A 9,597-nucleotide genomic window follows, 5' to 3' on the forward strand; every position below is an offset into this window, starting at 1 on the left:
AAGAAGTTTCGGGCTGGTCATAAACCATAAAGTATTTGCGTGTGTTGTTTCCAAACACACTGTGGCCGCCTGTGATTGGCTGTAACTAGCTCGTGTTCAGACGTGGAGCCAGTCCTGAAGGCCCACGCACTGCGCATGCGCGCTAAGGCAAAGCCGTCGGAATTTTTTTACGTTGTTTGTTGCAAATGTTGTGATTGCATCAGATGGCTAATGTCCTATGCTCTTACGTACAATTTAACTGAAATATGAGAGTATTTTTCATGATTTTAATGTTTGCTGTAAGAAGTGGCGTAGTGGTGCGATACTCTTTAATTTATGCCCCCATTTTTTAAGCGGCCCAGGAAAGGATGAACGCCTTATGTTACAAACAGCGACATGTTAAACATGTAACGTAGTCTGGTCTTGGCATGTTTCTTCTTCCCAAAATGGGCCAGTAGTATTTGCACACTATCACTTAACTACTGCTACTTGACTTCATGGAGTAGTCTACGGATCGTAATGAAATTAATATTAACCAAGGTGCAGATTTTGAAATAATTCAAATAAAATAAATAAGTGTTTATTTGTCTCTTCAGAAGTGTGGGAGAATAATGATCTCTATTTGAAAGGGGAAAAAAATTGTGATTCTCAATTTATACAGAATTGTATCTCTACTGCGGTGACTGTTTCTCCATACAGTGTTGGGCAAATGGTAATTTAATAATACACAGGGACTTAGCCATCATTTCATATATTTTTTGGTCTAATTTTGAAAGGTTTTATTATTTTTATTATCATTATTATATCTCTTACTTTTAATTTGCCAATAAATCAAATACACTGCTGAATAACCAATATATATAGGCATAGGCCTATATTCTTTAATATTTTTCCTATTTTTTCCTAATTAAAATTCTATTTACAAACACTAGGTACGACAGTATACTTCTACGACTTTCTTCCTCTGTTTTCCAATATGAATGAAACATAGGCTGCATTGAGCGTGTTAACGCCTTGGTTCTGACCAAATTACTGAGTGTTTTAAGGGAACATTTGCATTTGTTCACATGCGATTGGTTTAGCTACTCATGTGCTTTACTGTCATGATATGGCTAATGTAAGGACACTACTGAAGGATGCGCATCAGAGGGGATATAGAAAGTGTGTAGGGTATAGACCGTATCGTTGGGGAAGTCGTGATGGTTAGAGAGTTTGACTCCTAACTCTAAGGTTGTGGGTTCGAGTCTCGGGCCTGCAATACCACGACTGAGGTGTCCTTGAGCAAGGCACTGAACCCCCAACTGCTCCCCAGGCGCTGCAGCATAAATGGCTGCCCACTGCTCCGGGTGTGTGTTCACGGTGTGTGTGTGTGTGTGTGTGTGTGTGTGTGTGTGTGTGTGTGTGTGTGTGTGTGTGTGTGTGTGTGTGTGTGTGTGTGTGTATGTATGTATGTATGTATGTATGTATGTATGTGTGTTCACTAGTATGGGTCACCATACTTGGCTGAATATCATGTCACTTGACCATCCTTTAGGACTGAACTTACTCTATATGGAGCTATAATATCCTCAAATCTTTGGGGACAGAAATACAACATTTGTTTTCATAAGAATATACTTTTCATTAGTTTAAAAGGTCAATGCAGAAAGTTGTAACATGAATAGAAGGAATGAAACTGTACTGATCAGGTTTTCCATTGAAGTCCGGAATATGTTGGAAACACAGACGGAACATGATGATCAGCGCTTTGAGACTGTAAATTGACAAATGCAAGCTCTTTTTAATAAACATTGAAATTTTGAGAACCAATGAAATGCATTAAGTGAAAATGCACAAAATAAATTAAGATATTAAGTTTTTAGGTATACATTAATAAGTAAAAAAAAACGTATATATATCATTAATTAATAAATTGGATGTACTATGAGATTAAATATTAGTATAGAATTTGTAAATATATAATTAAAATAAACCATACATACACACTGCTGTTAAAAAAGTTTAGAAATTAATGATGCATTACATATATCAAAAGTGAGAGTAAAGACATTTACACTGTAAAAAAGAAACTATTTAAAGTAAATGCTATTCTTTTGAACTTTCAGTTCATCAGAGAATCATAAAACAATGCATCATAGTTTTGACAAATATATCAAGCAGCCAGCTGTTTTCAATATCGATAACAACAATGTTTCTTAAGCACCAATTCAGCATATTAGAATTATTTCTAAAGGATTATGTGACACTGAAGACTGGAGCAATGACAGGAATAAATTATATGTAATATAGTTGTAATACTATTGCACAACATCACTGCTTTTACTTTATTTTTGATGGAAAATGCAGACTTGGTGAGCATAAAAGACTTTCATAAACATAAATAAAAATCTTACAAACCCAAACATTTGGTAGCATATATTTATATGTAATATCTTTAACATGGACATGGTATTGTAAAGTGTTACCACTAAAATCATCACAGTTGAGGTTATGCATACTCTTGTTTCTGCTCATCAACCTGTTGAGCTTCACCTCCAACAAACACCCTCTTTGAATCTGTCCCAGCCTTTCTTACAGGTCAGGAGGAGATATGGCACTAATAGTATCAGACGTGATGACACATTGTTAATTGTTAAGACATGTTTTTCCCCTATAAAATCTTTAAAAACTAACACATTATTTGCATATCAATTTAACTCACCCCCATCATCAGAGAGCCAATACACATTAATGTTCTTCTTTTCCTGTGTAGTCTAAAATACAGTGGATGGCTGGTACATGGCCATTAGTGTATCAGGCTCCACTGCAATACAGGATATACAAATGTTTTGACAAAAAGATCAACAACCGTTAATAGATTGTGTATTTTAAGAGTTTGGATACACACTTGATGTATCAGTTGTGGGTGGTGTAGTAGTTGAGCTCCGTCAGTTGTCAAATGCTTGCAGTAGATGTTTCAAACCCTAAATTCACTACAGTGAAATTCATTTTCAGAAATCAATTGCACATAAACAGTAACATAAATATAGTTCTGAAATTATCCATACCATGTGCTTGCATTGTTTGACTTATGTCAAGACCGTCCTTCAACCGAACAACACATACACCATATTGCATAATGCATCGCTAAAAACATATGGAACGGTCACATGCCTTACGTTTTCTCATCAGATTTCAACAGTGAAGTAACTGTATGATATACATACTGCAAAATTCCAATATAGTTTTCATTGTGGATTGGTTGAGGTTCTTTTTAAGTTCCATCACTAGGACATTAGGCTTCATCCGACCCAAACCCATACTCTGGAATAGAAGCATCACAAACAAACATTACCAAACTTTTAAATCTGACTTTTATATTAAATATATTTCATTTAGGTTTTCTATGACTGTTAGAATCTACAATCACAAATCTATATTTTTTGGAATAGTGCATTTGAAAAACGTTATAACGTTTAAAAAAATTATTTGTTTCTTAGGGTAATTGAATACTTCAAACCCCCATTTTGTGTGTAGGCCATCATCTCTTTTCATAAGCCTGTTTAGTGTTTCTATTCGTAGACTCACTGTTATGACTTCTGCACATATCATCAGCCTTTGGTTCTTGGTGAAGGTGCAGATGAAATCCACATGGAAGGAGGCATACAGGGAGGCCCACTGAGGACCAAACACTGTGGCCTGAGAAAAAGAACAGATGGAAAAAGTAGGACACAGGAAGAAATGACAAAAATGAACAAGTGAGAATAGAGAAAAAGAGAAGAACATAAACATAAATGGAACATTTAAAGGGAGCGTAACTGAAAACAAAATCCAGTATGATTGGTGGACATTAATGTTATTTACCTGTCATTTTTTATATGGTCTTCCATTTGGTTAAGACCAACACACTGAGACAGTGCCATGTTATATGAGATGGCTTGCATTGATGAACCTCAGTTGACATTTGAAATGTGCAAAACACAAACAATATTTATACACTAAGCACATTATTAAAGCTTGGCAATATTATTTTGGTCAAGCTGAAATGCTCAATGGAATCATATGAGCTTTGTGAGACAAATTATTTCTGACAAAGACAAGCTATAAAGAGGGTCGGTGTCTTACCAGGTTAAGAGAAACATTATGATTACAGACACTTCTGCTCCGAGCAAAGACCACTTGCTATAAATCAAAAAGTTGGACGCCAGCCTGCTCACACACAAGGAAAATGAGAAAAGCTTCAGTGAGCATTAATATGAATACGGCTATTTTGAAACCTGTGAATAACAATGGGAAAAATATAAAAGGCCCACATAGGGTAAATGTATAGGAATGAATAAAATAATAATCAACAGACATTATCATGGACTTGTTATGGATTTCTTATACTCACCAATAGCAGCTGAGATAAAGAGATATGAAATAGTGCACAAAATGGCCAACATTGTTTCACGGGGTATGGCAACATTTGGATCCTATGGGATGTTGTGTGTGAAAACAATAGACAGAAAAACAAGCTTTCAGAGGCTTGAGTTCCCACAAATAAAAATCTTTTATTGGAAGAAACATCACTAAGACCGGGAGCTCAACTTGCCTTTAGATCTCCAGAGATATTAGCCCCCGCAATGATGCCTGTAGCTGAGGGGAAGAAGATGGAAAACTTGCCAAAGAAACTGCCCTCCGGTCCACGCCAACCGGGCACAAAGTTTGTTGCAAACATATCAGCTATTGGGCACAAATTGAGATACTTTATGAGGAACATATGGTAGTGTAATCTGACACTACCATATGTAGTGAAAATGAGGATGAAGTGTTATTATTAGCACATTTGTGGAACATATTGACTGCACTGCTCTCTGACCTCGGTAGCTGAAAAATCCTTTGGCTTGTTTCTCTGGAGCGGCTAGTATGATGGTCCCACAATGTAACTGGTGAAGGAGATCATGATGACCAGAAGAACAAGACCTGGGTCTGGGAGAAGAACAAATTAGTGCAAACTATTAGGAGCTGAACCAGACAAAATTGCTTAAAATCGCTCTCTTTGAGAAACGTACCTTGGACTCCCACTCCATTCCAGCCATTGAGATGGCCAGCAGACAGGTGACAGTAATCACTCCAACGATACGGATATCATTTAGATGGTCTACCATGCTAATATCACTCTACTGATGGGCATCAGAAAAAAATATATCAAAATCATGGTTTACACATGGATTTGTATACATCACAGTGATTTGTAACCTAATAGCCCCAAGGGGTTTTTCAAAAATCAAATGGGAATTTAGCAGTAAGCACACATGCGCACAAAATAAAGAGATCAAGACATATAGAGGGACAGGGAGGGGACAGGAGGTACAGGGAGAGACAGGATCCAATCAGAGGAACACAAACGCTTTCTGCTTGACTTGATTCACATATGTGACCTTGTCTTTGAATCCATCCTGAAGTCTCAAAATCTAATTATCAAATAACAAGCATCAAAGTTTGATTTCAGCCATTAATTTAACTATGATTTCAATCTTTGACACGGCCTTACTTACTTACTTACTTAGGCGATATTGTGGCGACTCAGTGGTGCAGTCTGTTAAGCCCCTGGTTCTGAGCTTCTGAGGTCATGGGTTCGAATCCAGGGTGGTTAATGTTGTTTCTGAGTTCATGGGTTCGAATCAAGAGCAGTTAATGTTAGGGGTGGTGCTAGGGCAGTGGATAAGACACATGCTTTTGGTGTGAGAGACCCTGGTTTGAATCCACTGTGAGACACCAGTGTGTCCTTGAGCAAGACACTTAACCCCTAGTTGCTCCAGAGGCGTGCGACCTCTGACATATATAGCAATTGTAAGTCGCTTTGGATAAAGGTTATAAATTCACAGAAAGTTCTAAATCTTTATGAGCATCACCATTGTTCAATGAAGAGAGTGAGAAAGGGCTTCTGGCAGCTGAGAGGTTCATCCTTTCATTGGCCTGCAGTACCTCCAACACAATTCAAGCAACAGCTGACTGTGTAAAGCAAAGGCTTGATTTGATACCTGAGCCTGAAGAAAAAATTTATCGACGTATGATTAGTGTGAGAACATATTCAGGAGCTTTTGTAACAGCCATTAATTCTTAATTGTTGCTGCAGGGCCTTTTGCTTGTCCTGGGACTTGTAAACATCATCAGTATCTGTAAAGACTCAGATCTCAGGTCAGACATACTTGAGTCCCGGGTGGAATGTAGTCTGCTTATGTAATTGAGGGAATTATTTCAATATTTTATTTTATTAGGTATATTTATTTATTTATGTTTGATCTGATGGCAATCAGGACAAAATACAATACTGGCAAAACTTTCTGAACATTGATTTCTAAATATTCAGGTCAGATACAAATGGGCAATGCTTTTTTACAGTGTCCTTGTTATACGTTTCATGTACTTACTTTAGTAATAACAGTAAATTATAAATGATTACATGCACCTATCCCTAATCCAAACCCTAATACTAACCCTATAATAAGTACATGTTGTTCATTAACATTAATCAGTGCTTAAATGTATAATTACAACGTAACAAGACACCATTAATTAAAGTGTAATGAGAAATGGTATTTACAGAGACAGTTTGTCTTGATCAGAGAATTTTCCATCCCATAGTGACATTCATTTCAGTCTCTTTAACTCGCCAGCTGCTCAAAGTCGTTCCAGCTGACAGCCTTTTGCCTTAAGATCATTGCAGAAACAGTTCCTCATTAACTAAAAGGCTGATGTCCACCAATGCTTGTGACCCAGGGAACAGCGTCGGGTTAAATGATTATTTCTGCAGAAATTGGTCTGGAAGCCTCAAAGGTAGAGCCTTTTCATTGTAATTAGTGCAGATTCTACAAACGTACCCGCAGGTGCTATCCTTTAAAGCAAAGTTTTTGATTAAATTTCTATTATTAGACACAGAGAGCTTAAGCAGAAAACCAGTTACTAAATGGTCATTTTGAAATCCTCATGCTACCCGAGGGGAGCTGACAGAACAAGGAGCAGAAGACTGTATAGAGTGGCAATGAGTCTACAGTATAGGAAACATGGCCATAATTTCATATTACATAAAATCGTTCTTAATTACATCAAAAGACAGATTTAATCTGGTAAAACCTTTTGTAATGTTTAACAATTGCACATACATATAAAATAAGATGGACACTCCTCTTATAATGATAACAATTTGTAATAAATATCAACTAAGAAAAAATGCTAAATATTATTACATACTACTGTACAAAAGTTTGGGTGAAGTTTCATTAATACATAAATATATATATATTTTTTAAGAATATTTTAATTCACCAAGGATGAATTAAATTGATCAAAAGGGACAGTAAACACAACATTTTTATTTGAAATATATGCTGTACTTTTGAACCTTCTATACTCATCAAGGAATCCTTAAAAATGAATCATGGTTTCTAATCAATCAATCAATCAATCAATACTTTTTTCAACACTGATAAGAAATGTATATTGAGCATTAAATCACCATATTAGAATGATTTCTGAAGGGTAATGTAACACTGAATACTTGAGTAATGGCTGTTAAAAATTCAGCTTTGCCATCACAGAAACAAATTACATTCTAAAATATATAAAATTAGAAGTTACAATAAATGGTAGCGATATTTCCTGCAATAAAACTGAGAAACTTCATCTTAGTTACAATGTTTTATTTCAAGAACGACTTCTGTAGTTTTAGTGAGGATAATACATTACTGTACATGCACATAGATGTAAGGTCTGTGAGAAGGATGTATGACCTTTTAGGAAGAGTTCCTTTGTTGGCAGCGGTGTGGTGCCACCCTGGTGTTGTGAAATAGCCGGGTTATCGAGGACGTGTGACATCGGCCTGATTCACAACACCAGCTGCAGCACACACACCTCTCACACCAGTCCATGAGGTGTCAAGATGAATCTTTTCCCTCCATGTCTTCTTCTCCAGGTTCCAAACAACACAGTTACCCTTTGACACATGTGATGTACTGATGCTGCAAGACTTGATAAAAATTATGTAAGGACCAGATTTGTCTTTGCAGAACAGGTGTTGTTCAAAGGGTGAAATAAAGTTGAAACAGCCTGATTGTTGTGCATCCAGTACCTTGAATTTAGGACAGTGCACTCTAATATTAATGCAGCAGCTCCAGATGCCAACGGTTAAAAATGCAAAGCAGAGCTTGGAGGGACACTGCAGCCAGCCGTGACAAAGCCAACACGTCCATCTGTGTGCGCTACAGGCATTTCCTCCATAACCCACCATCTGCTGAGAGAATCAATGTCACACAGACACATGCATACTCTCATAACTCTCTGAAAGGGTTTAAACACTCCCTGTCCAGCCACTTGTTTGTTACACAACATATATTTTAATAAATGAAGTATGACCCAACCAAAACATATACAGGGCTCCCACAGATTTTGAGCAATGATTGACTGATTTGTAAAATCTTAAGCATGTATTAATCTTAATTTCAACATTTACTAATACATGATTTAAATCAAAAGTTGTATCTGTTAATAATATTAAACATACCTGAGCTAATAACAAAAAGTTGCATTTTTAAAAACTAACAATAACAAAGATGAATACTGTAACAAATGTATCACTCAGTGTCAATGTATTAACTAATGAAAATGTATTGTAAAGTGTTCCCCTTAAAAGAAATATATGCTCACAAATCACTATAGATTGTGGGTTTTACACTACACAAGCTCTATCAAGAACAATGCACAGTCAATAAAATAATTCCGAAGAACTAATAATTAGTAAAATGTATAGCCACTATAGGAATCTCTGAATTTATTTAATTTCCATGCCTTTTCCTTTTTTCTTTCTTTGAGAACCCTGTATAGACGGTTTCATCGGGTGCACGCGCCTGGACCTAAGTTAACTTCCGGTCTGTGTTGTGTACATCGGTCTGGCTGCGGTGCCTTCTACAAACGCAGTTAAAGTCAAGGTGATAAGTAGACCGAAGTTGGGCTCAGGTGGTTGTGTTGCGGGATGTGTTTCCCATACATTTATTTATTTTTGGAGACTCGCCACAATTTTAAAACTGATCGATTTTCAAAAAGGCTTCGTTGAATAAACATGAGTAACGTTATGTACTGCACGTTTAATAATAATAATTCCTTACATTTATATGTTTAAATATCAAAACGAGGCACAGGTGTTTTTATATCGCTGCATTTCTGAAGGAAGACTTGCATGTTATATGTCTGATAAAGCAGCGTGTGAGCGTACCAGCTCTGCTCTGTTTACAGCTGTTACTGGGGAAACCTCTATTTCTCGCGCTTTATGTCTATGCTTTAAAACATCTCCTGCTGGCAAAGAATGAATTTGCATTTTCATTAAGTCCGCCTGATCCACGCAGCAAACATATTTGGTTTGTTATCAAAAAATATCTACTCTAGAGGGACTTGGCTGTTGTTATTGATTCCATATATCTATGATTGATTCTATTTGGAAGTCTACCGGAAGTTAAGTTAGGTCCACAAAAGCGCGCATGCACAGTAACGTTTGTTTATGTTGTTGCCGTTGAAACCGTCTATATATAGTACACAGCTTGTTGGTTGCCTGCAAATTCAGTGACTAATCTCAATGTTAATAATATAGTAAAAAATACAAGA

Source organism: Carassius carassius, chromosome 13 (genome assembly GCF_963082965.1).
Source record: "Carassius carassius chromosome 13, fCarCar2.1, whole genome shotgun sequence".
In the NCBI taxonomy this organism is placed as follows: domain Eukaryota; kingdom Metazoa; phylum Chordata; class Actinopteri; order Cypriniformes; family Cyprinidae; genus Carassius; species Carassius carassius.